The sequence below is a fragment of the Oncorhynchus kisutch genome, linkage group LG5 (assembly GCF_002021735.2).
Source record: "Oncorhynchus kisutch isolate 150728-3 linkage group LG5, Okis_V2, whole genome shotgun sequence".
Classification (NCBI taxonomy): domain Eukaryota; kingdom Metazoa; phylum Chordata; class Actinopteri; order Salmoniformes; family Salmonidae; genus Oncorhynchus; species Oncorhynchus kisutch.
In genome coordinates, this window is record NC_034178.2 from 47,912,848 (window position 1) to 47,926,095 (window position 13,248).

Here is a 13,248-nt window from a genome sequence, read left to right on the forward strand (position 1 = left end):
GACTCTGCATGTTCTACTAAGGCTGCTGCTTTAGGTTGTGGTTGGAGGCAGGAGCATAGGCACAGGTGGGTGGTGCGGGTGGGTGGCCCCACCGCACCCACTGGGGAGCCAGGCCCACCAATCAGATTTGTAATGCTCTTTACTTGTCAGTGTTCCAAACTAGACATTATTTGTCTTTTTATATCATTTGTCTTTTTAGATAAATATGCAAACACCATCAGATAGAATGCATAGCGAGCAGTGCACTGGGTTAGTCAGATTTGATTAAATATAACAGAACAGATGAAATAGAATGACATTTTCTCTCATGGGATGGGTTGCCAAAAATAACTGAAAGCCACACCTGCATTAAGCCACGAATATGATTGAATTGAGGCATATGTCACTGTGCTTCTATGGGTATATGCACCATGCCACTGCCTAATTCCTTTGATTATTTAGCAAACAAGACAGCTCATAATCCAGTGCCTTTATCACAGTCAACTAGGGCTGGGCGATATGTACTAAAAATCATATCTAGATTTTTTTCAAATTTATGGGCAATTCACGATATATATCTATAAGTTTTCTATAAATAAGCTTTGTTGCGCAAAAGTTCAATATACTGCATTTAAAACAGTCAGGCATAAATATAATTAATTCAGGGCTTGTGAAATTATATCTTGGCAAAATATAAGCTTTCCACAACCATAAAACGCATTCATATTTTAGTTATTTTATCAAAATAGTTTAACCTGTTTTTTTGTTGTTGCAATAATCATTGATCTGGCTTTCAATTCTGTCTATGAAATTCCCTTTTTGTAAAAAAACTTTTTTATCAGAACCATGCACATCCATTAATAATGACCAACTTCTGGTAGTGGGCATTGTAGAAAATGAACAGTCTCTCAAGCACAAGCCTACATGCTAGTGAGTAGCCAGCTAATCTTTATACACTGAGTATACCAAACATTAGGAACACATTCTGAATATTGAGTTGCATTTTTCTTTGTATTATCTTTTACCAGATCTATTGTGTTATATTCTCCTACATTCCTTCCACATTTCCACAAACATCAAAGTGTTTCCTTTCAAATGGTACCAATAATATGAATATCCTTGCTTCAGGGCCTGAATTACAGGCAGTTAGAGTTGGTTATGACATTTTACGCGAAAATTTGAAAAAATGCCGCAAATCCTTAAGAGGTTAAATCTTTTGTCTTGCCTATTCACCCTCTGAATGGCACACATACACAATCCATGTCTCAATAGTCTCAAGGCTTAAAAATCCTTCTTTAGCCTGTCTCCTCCCCTTCATCTGTTCTACACTGATTGAAGTGGATTTAACAAGTGTCATCAATAAGGGATCATAGCATGCACCTGGATTCAATGTCATGGAAAAAGCAGGTGTTCTTAATGTTTCATATACTCAGTGTATATTTGAGCTTTAATTAACTTTAAAAATGCTAACTTTTCTCTCAGCCTCATGACAAAAGGTGTAGAAAAGTATGAGATGAGCTATGCAACTGCACATGTTTCTCTCTGCTCCATGGCAAAATGTGTAGAATACAGTGGTGGTCGGTGCCATTTAAGATGAGTGAGGATTATTTATTTTTTATTATGAGCATGGCCTTATTTCTATTACAGCATATTGGATGACTGTCATTCATATTCAGTTCATCCAACTCAATGTATCATCAATAGGTTTAGGCTACTACATGATAGTCACATTTTCCCTGTACCCATCATGAGGTTGCTATGAAAGTTTATAACGTTGGCGCACAGTTCAAGAGAATTTTGAGGAATCAAGGTGGCAGACAGTGACACATTCAATACACATTCTTGCCTACATCTAGCTTATCTAGGATGTAATCATTAGTTCAACAGTTGCAAATTAGAGTTTCTATTGGTAAAATACAGGTATAATTATCCCTGTTTGTTCAGTTTGCTTCTGTTTTAGAAACGTTTTTCAACAGAATCAGCGGAATGAATCATACGCAAACACAGTTCACTTTCATAGCAGCCACATAAAAACAGCATGATCATTTTGCTCATTGTATATATAATTCCTTCTCGCAAATATCTACGCAATCTCCTTCTCTCACTCTTGTGGACAACACGTCAGCTGTCTGTGACCAAGCGAATAAACCTTTCGAAGCTTTAGCTTCAAATCATGGCTGCTAACCGCCACACACAGCCTACATCTTTGTCACGTCATAGTCAGCATAGCTACTAGAACTAACGCGTTAGTAAACCCGCTACAATCAGAAGTGCCGTCAGAAAGCAGTTTAGCAGATACACAGGCTTGCCCTGATGGCAATAAATTAACAAAACCAAAAGCTTAACTTGGAAGAGTTCCAGTAATGGATAGCCATAGCTAGCTAGCTAACGTAACATCCCTCTCTGCACTGCTTCTTGACACAATGCTCGCTTAACGCGAGCGGTAGCCAAACACCGTACACCTGGCAACCGTGTCAGCGTGCATTGCGCCCAGCCTGCCACAGGAGTTGCTAGAGCGCAATGGGACAAGTATAACCCGGCCGGACAAACCATCCCCTAACCCAGACGACCCTGGGCCAATTGTGCGTCGCCTCATTGGTCTCCAGGTCGCGGCCGGCTGCAACACAGCTTGGGATCAAACCATGATCTGTAGTGATGCAGCTAGCAGGATGCAGTGCCTTAGACCGCTGTGCCACTCATTAGGCTCATAACATCCCTCTCTGTTTGAGCCGGTAAGCTATACTAGCTAGCTGCATTCGCTACCTAAATGAACGTAAACAAATCTCTCTCTCTCTCTCTCTTGCTTATCTTTAATTTTGGATTACATTGATTTGTTCAAAATGGTTCAACTATTGTTTTTCTCCTCTCTATGTCAACTACTCACCACTTTTTATGCACTGCAGTGCTAGCTGTAGCGAATGCTTTCAGTACTAGATTCATTCTATGATCCTTTGATTGGGTGGACAACATGTCAATTCATGCCACAAGAGCAACGATAGGTTGGAGGACGTCCTCCCAAAGTTGTCATAATTACTGTGTAAGTCTATGGAAGGGGGTGGGAGCCATGAGCCTCCTAGGTTTTCTGTTGAAGTCTATCTACCCAGATGAGGACAGATGCTAGCTGTCCTCCAGCTACACCATTGTGCTACCCTACAGAGTGCTGCTGAGGCTACTGTAGATCTTCATTGCAAAACAGTGTGTTTTAATCAATAATTTGGTGACGTGAATATATTTAGTATAGTTTTATCTAACAAGGATGTCTTTTTTAATGTTTGACTATTTAAATGTATAAGAAATTCACTGAGGAGGATGGTCCTCCACTTCCTCCTCTGAGGAGCCTCCACTGGTAGAATTGCAGGAAATTAGCTATAAAACAGCAACATTTTCTCTTAGCCTCATGGAAAAATGTGTAGAATAGCATGAGATTATCTATAAAACTGCACAGTGTTCTCTTTGCCCCTTGGCAAAATGTGTAAAATTGCAGGAAGTTAGTCTGGTTGGAGGAGACAGAAACAAGGGGACTGACTGGGTATGCTGTGGTTGTTATGCCCCTCTGCCTTCCTAAATGCTATACCATATACCATGCTATACCTATACCAGTCATACGGTCACTTTCTCATGACCCAAGTCAGGCTTTTAATTGCATAGTTACTCCCTCCAGTGACTTACAATCAATAAAAGAGATGAATCCATAGTAAAAAGCTAGGATTACAAAGAATGACCAACACACACACACTACACTGTATTATTATTACACGTGTGATAAACAAAGAGGAACCATTTCAACCATGCTGCTTTTACACAACCAGGACAAGATGGGTGGCATAAACATTCTATTCTTTTACTTTGACCGGACAATTATTAAGTAATTACCCAAGAGCCAGGCTGACTCCCACTGCCTGATTAGCATAACTGTTGTTGTTATTGTCTGCATGTTCCTCTTCCTCTTTCTTCTTAAATGCCACAGGAAAAGGGCCAGACTGAGGGGGATTGAAGAGAGAACCGAGTGTAATTTTTTTTATGGAAGATGGGGAAAATGTGTCATAGACCTGTGTATAATACATGGCCTGGCTTAGTGGTTTAGCATTCCTGACCATTTAGTCAATTAAATGTTCTTATCCGATGGTCAACTTGATGTGCCAGTACATTGTGTACTACTAGGACAAGAATAGAGCAATGCAAGAGGACATATTTTTACCAACATCCTCTCACCTAGGATGTATGAAGACAGGAGGATAGATCAGGCAGGACAAGAAAGAGAATGTTAGAAGGAATGAAAGAGAGGCAACAGAATACAGAAACTGTGTGTATAAAGGCCACATCACGCTACTTGCTTAATGAGTACCATTTCCTCCCGATTTGGCCAATATCTGACGCAAACTCGGGATCTCTACAACCTGCGGCCAACTTTTTTATTTTATTTTTTATTTCACAATTATTTAACCAGGTAGGCTAGTTGAGAACAAGTTCTCATTTGCAACTGCGACCTGGCCAAGATAAAGCGTAGCAATTCGACACATACAACAACACAGAGTTACACATGGAATAAACAAAACATACAGTCAATAATACAGTGAGTGCAAATGAGGTAAGTTAAGGAAATAAATAGGCCATGGTGGCGAAGTAATTACAATATAGCAATTAAACACTGGAATGGTAGATCGGCAGAAGATGAATGTGCAGGTTGAGATACTGGGGTGCATATGAGCAAAATAAATAAAGACATAAATACCAGTATGGGGATGAGGTAGGTAGATAGATGGGCTGTTTACAGATGGGCTATGTACAGGTGCAGTGATCTGTGAGCTGCTCTGACAGCTGGTGTTTAAAGCTAGTGAGGGAGATGTGAGTCTCCAGCTTCAGAGATTTTTACAATTCGTTCCAGTCATGGGCAGCAGAGAACTGGAAGGAAAGATGACCAAAGGAGGAATTGGCTTTGAGGGTGACCAGTGAGATATACCTGCTGGAGCGGGTGCTACGAGTGGGTGTTGCTATGGTGACCAGTGAGCTGAGATAAGGCGGGGCTTTACCTAGCAGAGACTTGTAGATTACCTGTAGCCAGTGGGTTTGGCAACGAGTATGAAGCGAGGGCCAACCAACGAGACCATACAGGTCGCAATGGTGGGTAGTGTATGACAAAACGGATGGCACTGTGATAGACTGCATCCAGTTTGTTGAGTAGAGTTTGGAGGCTATTTTATAGATGACTTCACCGAAGTCGAGGATCGGTAGGATGGTCAGTTTTACGAGGGTATGTTTGGCAGCGTGAGTGAAGGATGCTTTGTTGCGATATAGGAAGCCGATTCTAGATTTAATTTTGGATTGGAGATGCTTAATGTGAGTCTGGAAGGAGAGTTTACAGTCTAACCAGACACTCAGGTATTTGTAGTTGTCCACGTATTCTAAGTCAGTGCCGTCCAGAGTAGTGATGCTGGACGGGCGAGCAGGTGCGGGCAGTGATCGATTGAATAGCATGCATTTAGTTTTACTTGCGTTTAAGAGCAGTTGGAGGCCACGGAAGGAGAGTTGTATGGCATTGAAGCTCGTCTGGAGGTTAGTTAACACAGTGTCCAAGGAGGGGCCAGAAGTATACAGAATGGTGTCGTCTGCGTAGAGGTGGATCAGAGAATCACCAGCAGCAAGAGCAACATCATTGATGTATACAGAAAAGAGAGTCGGCCCGAGAATTGAACCCTGTGGCACACCCATAGAGACTGTCAGAGGTGCGGACAACAGGCCCTCCGATTTGACACACTGAACTCTATCAGAGAAGTAGTTGGTAAACCAGGCGAGGCAATCATTTGAGAAACCAAGGCTGTTGAGAATGTTGTGATTGACAGAGTCGAAAGCCTTGGCCAGGTCGATGAATACGGCTGCACAGTAATGTCTCTTATCGATGGCGGTTATAATGTTGTTTAGAACCTTGAGCGTGGCTGAGGTACACCCATGACCAGCTCTGAAACAAGATTGCATAGCGGAGAAGGTATGGTGGGATTCGAAATGGTCAGTGATCTGTTTGTTAACTTGGCTTTCGAAGACCTTAGAAAGACAGGGTAGGATAGATATAGGTCTGTAGCAGTTTGGGTCTAGAGTGTCACCCCCTTTGAAGAGGGGGATGACCGCGGCAGCTTTCCAATCTTTGGGAAACTCAGATGATACGAAAGAGAGGTTGAACAGGCTAGTAATAGGGGTTGCAACAATTTCGGCAGATAATTTTAGAAAGACTCCTTACTCCATGGTGGATAGGGGGAAGAGAGGGCGTGTGGTGCTCCCAGTTGCATTGCAGATGTTCTGAGCAAGGTGTGTCTTGCTGTAAATCATCCTTCACCAAAGCCATAATCTGGAGGCATGATGTCATCCTCCTCTGTTATTACTTATGGATCCAGGAGGTTTAAGGGCCTGATACCTGTTCCCCATCCGGAGGGTATTGGGGAGGGAGTAGGGCAGGGCTGGAAGAGGGTGCTTAGGACAGGGCTGGGAGAGGGTGCTTAGAGAGAATATAATATATAGAATACAAATGTATTGTCCATCCAGAATGGAAATGTGCCTTTAGCATTAACATACAAAAAAGGATCACATAGAGGAGGATGCCGACTCCCAGGTAATATGGATCTGAAGCACTTCCCAGAACAGAGTACAATGGGAAACAGTCAATGGCCTTTACTCCTTGATCAAAGGCCCAAGAAAGGATGTGATGTGGAGTTTGAAGAAGAGTTTGATGTTCCCAGAAAAAGTATTCTAGTGGTTTTGTCACATATAGTCTACATGCCTACCTGCAATTAATTATTTTCATTCTCTGTACTGTAGAGGCAGCATTGGAATCAGGTACCTACAAAAACCATAAACAGCTAGTATTGGTACATTTTACTGCTAAATAAAATAGCAACCTTTCTCTCTCTCCATGTCACAAACAAGTAGAACAAGGACATTCTGGATGATCCCTCTGTGCTATTCCAGATTGAGAGAGGAATGCAGAGATGATGTCTCTTTAATTTGTGCTGTCTTTGTACTTTCACCTTTCATGTCCTCCCTCTCCTTGATGGATGTCTCTCTTCTCAGTTGTGAGTACAGCTACGAAAGGAAGTTGCTTTCGTAGCAGGTTAGGAGAGCATTTTAGCTAACCTTAACCCTTTTCCTAATCTTAACCTAAGTCTCCTAACCTGCCACGTTAATAATCCTAACCTGCTGCGTAAATTTTCCTAACCTGCTACAAAAAAGTCCCTTCCGGTCGTAGCTGTACTTCCTCTAGTCATAACCTCTCTTCTCCCTCGTTCTCTTTTACAGGTTACACATGTGTTATGCTACATACCCACCTAAGGTGGATATTAGATGTAAGAATGTGTATGTACGCATGGGGGGAGAGTGAAGAAAGATTGACAAAACAGGTAGACCTTTTTCCTATGAAAACTTTATTACAGACCATTTTGACTTTCCTCTGTTCGCGATCGTGTGTGTTATGTGTCAATGTCAACATGTCAGAGTGCATACTGTTGACAGGGAGAAAATACTACTGACACAAGCTGTGTTCAAACTAGAGGTCGACCGATTAATCGGAATGGCCGATTAATTAGGGCCGATTTCAAGTTTTCATAACAATCGGTAATCTGTATTTTTGGACACCGATTTGCCCACAAAATGTTGCAATTTTTTTTTTAACACCTTTATTTAACTAGGCAAGTGTTTTCGATAGCGAGATAGATGGGGAAAAGAGAAGATGGGAAGGAAAGGGAATGCGTGGGCACAGTCACATGTTGCAATGGATCCCTGTACCCACATGTCTCTCTGGTTTTAAAAGAGAAAAGCTGTGGGTTTGATCCATGTTCTTTACATACAGCATTGCTGACATAGTGGACATCACAGGCAGAATTTATAGGAATTCCTGAAGAGAGCTGTATCAACATGGGAGAGTATACGTGGAAAACCATACTGACAAAACCTACTGTACTGTATTAGCTCTTAGGTTTCTCTAAGGCACTTTCTTCTCTCTGCGGTGTTCCTCCTTCCCATTGCATCAATGAGAGTGTAGGCAGGGCATACGGCCTAGGCTCTGTCAAAGGAGGGGCACAAGGTGAAAGTGTTGATGTGGTGTTCAGGTGCTAGCATGGATTGTATAAATGAAGCAATTACCTAAGCTTTTATGTTTCTGCCTGTGATCTCTACTCTTTACCTCACATATTGTAGGCCTACATATAAGATGCATATGGTAGGCTACAACCATACAGATGCTAGGCCTACAACAACATGTGTCATTGAGCTGATCATGCCTTATAATTCTAACAAAGGAAAACAATTATCTGATTAAAAGTCTGGATTGAAAAGATGTTGGTTCTCCGCCTTATTGTGATTATTGTAACTGTTAATCACCTGTGAAAATATATGCCATTTAGCAGACGCTTTTATCCAAAGCGACTTACAGTCAGTTTGGGATGGCACACGCAGAGTCATTTGTGGCGCCAAAATGCTGTTTGCAGCTCTACACTAGGGTAACTACTCTTCCAGTTTCAATCATGCTTTTGTTTGATAAAGAATTAGCCTAATGCTAAAGTTCAGCTAAAGAAATGTAAATGCATAGACTTACTTTATTTGTCTTCATAATTGCAGACGGGTTGGACGTGTTTCCTGGTCAAAGATTGTGAAAGGCAAACAGAGGTGAGTTCGAGGCTCCACATTTAAACCATATTGTGGTTCATGCCAAAAGTGTTTGATTCTCCAGGGTAGGATAGGCTAATTGGGAAATATTTAGATGTGTAACTTCAGGCATGGTTTAGCACCTTTATTGAAGTGTGTGCACTGCATACGGCAGAATTTGAAGACTGGAGACTCGACTTATAAAATAAGTTAAGAGTTGATTTGGAGCCTCAAGACTCTGGACTTGACTTTGACTTGAGACTGTCCATCTTTTGTCTCTCATTTTGTGGCACAGAGTCTGTGGATTACTCTCCAGACAGCCAGAGACAGAGACTGAAACATTCAACAGATTGGCTATTGATACACACACTCTGCCCTTTGATTGGACCCGCAAACTGTCAATCAACAGAGGTCGAGTGAGCTAGCGCACAGATTGCTGATATTCTGTACAGCTTTAGGATTGTGGGCAGGGCAAACGTCAAACTGTAAGGATAAATAATTGCCATAATAAATAAATATGCTGCTCCAAAAATTGGTTGGTGATTATTAACTGTTTACTTTGCAAGCTCACCAGCAATGGGGCACCATGCAACAATTACCAGCATAGGCTTACTGGTCTTTTTCTATGTAAAAATTGCATGAACTTCATAATTAACTTGTAAAGTTTGCATTTGGAATTTGTTGTGAAAATAAATTATTACTGTGGTGGAAACGCACCATAGAAGTGTCTCTCTTCTTGAGGGAAACCTGTTTGTCTTCCAGAGATTTGAGACTGGGATGGAGGTTCACCTTCCAGCAGGACAATGACCCTAAGCATACTGGTTTAAGGGGAAACATTTAAATGTCTTGGAATGACCTAGTCAAAGCCCAGACCTCAATCCAATTGAGAATCCGTGGTATGACTTAAAGATTGCTGTACAGCAGCGGAACCCATCCAACTTGAAGGATCTGGAGCAGTTATGCCTTGAAGAATGGGCAAAAAGCCCCGTGGCTAGATGTGCCAAGCTTATAGAGACATACCCTAAGCTGTAATTGCTGCAAAAGGTGTCTCTGCAAAGTATTGACTTTGGGGGGTGAATAGTTATGCATGCTCAAGTTTCATTTTTTTGTCTTATTTCTTGTTTGTTTCACGATAAAAAATATTTTTCAAAGTAGTAAGCATGTTGTGTAAATCAAATGAAACAAACCTAAAAAAAAAAAACATTTTAATTACAGGTTGTAAGGCAACAAAATAGGAAAATGGGGGGTGAATACTTTCACAAGCCACTGTACATATTTTGAAGCATACATTGATGGAAGCTTCAACAGAAAGTATACAAAGAAATATGACGCAACCTTGTAAAAATTCAGCAGATTTTCTTGAAATCAATGGCGTCCATTATTTCAGCTGAAGCGAGTGAAAATACACTGACTTCAGATTTAAAGGTTGACTATTCACATCTCATATGTTGTCTGACTACAATATTTTATCTTGATGCGTTAATAAATACATGCTGTGTTCATTTTGGCATGTTTACTTGCCTACAATACCCACTGTAGGTCGTAAGCCCATAGTACGTAAATAGAGCTAACTGGCTAGCTTCTACTCTTAGCTAGCCAGATGGTCACGTAGAATTTACATCTACCTTGGATAACATTAGTTTTAGGTCATTTTTGCCTGTTACACTATCTGGTTAACTACATTATTAAGATTCAAATATAGCTAGCTGATAGTTATGAAGTAAATGCTCTGCTTTGTGTATATCTTGTTTCATCTCAATTGTTGCCATTGTCCTGGCTGGAAGAAGGTTCAGTTAATGGGGAGATGCAGCGTGAGGTAATACAAATTAAATGTTTTATGAGCTCTCCACACTCTTGTCCTCACAAGAATGTACTCAAGATAGCGTCCTCGGAGAATGCACTTGGAGCATAAGAGTGTGGAGCACGGTAGTATGCATATTGTGACTATCTGATTCCGTTACCAACTGATTTAGAAACAAAGTACCCAGTACCAGCTGATGTTGAATTAGTTGTCATATGTCTGCAGATACTGACCCAGACAATGGGTACAATTTTTAGCTTGACTTTAGCTTGACTTTCGTGCTTTTCATTTTCCCAGTAATATTGTAGCTGTGGTGGACAGCATGATTCTTAGCCCAGCTAAACTTTCTTCAAAGCTACTCATGCTCTGTTGTTTCCAACTCCCACTCCTAACTACACAATCTCAGCTCAAATATGTATTTAGTTATTTATCCTTTATTTAAACATGTGGTCCCATTTAGATTAAAATCCCTATTATAGACCTGTCCAGATCCAACTGAGATCTGAAGTGTTTAGTTGTCTAACAGGACAGCACGCACGCACACACACACACTGATACATGCTGTGGATAAGTATCACTGTCTTTCCAATCCAGTCAGTTTCCTTGTTGCATATCCCCGCATTTGCACATTGACTCTGATACATAACTTTGTCCAAACCAAATGGATCAGATACCATTGCTGTCTGTGTGTGTGTGTGTGTGTGTGTGTGTGTGTGTGTGTGTGTGTGTGTGTGTGTGTGTGTGTGTGTGTGTGTGTGTGTGTGTGTGTGTGTGTGTGTTTGATCCACTTAAGGGTTTCAAAGTTCATTTAAAATGTTCTGATGAGAGAATGATGCCAGCTATAATAACGGTGTTTAAACCACTAGGCAGCCAGACGTGCACTGGATAAGGAGAACGGATTAAACAAGAAACAAAGGTTCATTCTGATTTTTTAAACATGCATGTTCAAGGCATAGTTGCATTTGGTGATCCAGATATCATACGTTGTAAGATGTCTATATCTCTAAAATGCAACAATGGAGGAAGAGACAGACATACACATGTAGGGAGTAGCTTTTAACACTAAACAACGGTTCTGATCTAGCTGTCGATCACTGAGCTAACCTACCTGACAATCAACTTTCACTACTAATCAGTAGAACCTCTCAATATGCTGAGTTAGGGAAGACGGTGGTGGCAAAGGGGGTTGTGGACATACACCAACTCCTGGGCAAAGCACGGCGACATCCCAAATGAGTGTTGGTAATTGTTGGTGTGCGTGTGCATTTGTGTGTGTAATGTTCGGTATGTATCAGTGGGTAGCCACGTCTCTATCTGTTTGCATTAGAATTATTTATACATTCTTTTTTTTCCGATATGTGTGTATTGTTAGATATTACTGCACTGTTGGAGCTAGGATCACAAGCATTTCGCTACAACAGCAATAACATCTGCTAAATGTGTGTATGCAACCAATAACATTTGATTTTGATTTAATACTTTATTGTAAACACTGCTTACAAAGCCTCTGTGTACTGTACCTTATGTGCATGCAGTGAATGCATGTACACTGTACAACATGTACAACAGCGTGTTCCAGCATGTTCCAGTTCCCACTAATATCCAGCAACTTTGGACAGCCATTGAAGAGGAGTGGGAAAACATTCCACAATCAACAGCCTGATCAACTCTATGCGAAGGAAATGTGTTGCGCTGCATGAGGCAAATGGTGGTCACACCAGATACTGACTGGTTTTCTGATCCCCTCCCCTACCTTTTTTTATAGTATCTGTGCCCAACAGATGCATATCTGTATTCCCAGTCATGTGAAATCCATAGATTAGGGCTTACTGAATTTATTTCAATTGGCTGATTTCCTTTATATGAACTGTAACTCAGTATAATCTTTGAAATTGTTCCGTGTTGCATTTATATTTTTGTTCAGTGTAAATACATGTAGGTGTACGTGTGTGTGTGCAGATGTTTAATCCAAACAGCCTTCTATAGACTCCTTGCATTAGAGTTGCAAAAAAGGCAACAAAAAAACCCCAGACAGATCCACACTCATCAGTCTTAGACATAGGCACTGTGTTTATTTACATATAATTCAACTGTCCATCAACTCTGAATAAGGGTGAGTATGTTGGTGAGCTCCTGTGGACATGTTTGACTCCGTGGTATTTTGTATGCTGAGCTAAACATCAGAAGCCATTGATGGGTGTGAAATCAGTCTTTGAGGGTACATTGAGAAAATCTAAGGGTAGGACCAGCACATACAGTTGAATCAGAAGTTTACACCTTAGCCAAATACATTTAAACTCAGTTTTTCACAATTCCTGACATTTAATCCTTGTAAAAAATTCCCTGTCTTGGGTCAGTTATTTTAAGAATGTGAAATGTCAGAATAATAGTAGAGCGAATACAGATTTTATTTAATTCATCACATTCCCAGTGGGTCAGAAGTTTACATACACTCAATTAGTATTTGGTAGCATTACCTTTAAATTGTTTAACTTCGGTCAAATGTTTTGGGTAGCTTTCCACAAGCTTCCCACAATATATTGGGTGAATTTTGGCCCATTCCTCCTGACAGAGCTGGTGTAACTGAGTCAGGTTTGTAGGCCTCCTTGCTCGCACATGTTTTTTCAGTTCTGCCCACACATTTTCAATAGGATTGAGGTCAGGGCTTTGTGATGGCCACTCCATTACCTTGACTTTGTTGTCCTTAAGCCATTTTGCCACAACTTTTGAAGTATGCTTGGGGTCGTTGCCCATTTGGAAGACCCATTTGCGACCAAGCTTTAACTTCCTGACTGATGTCTTGAGATGTTGCTTCAATATATCAACATAATTTTCCAACC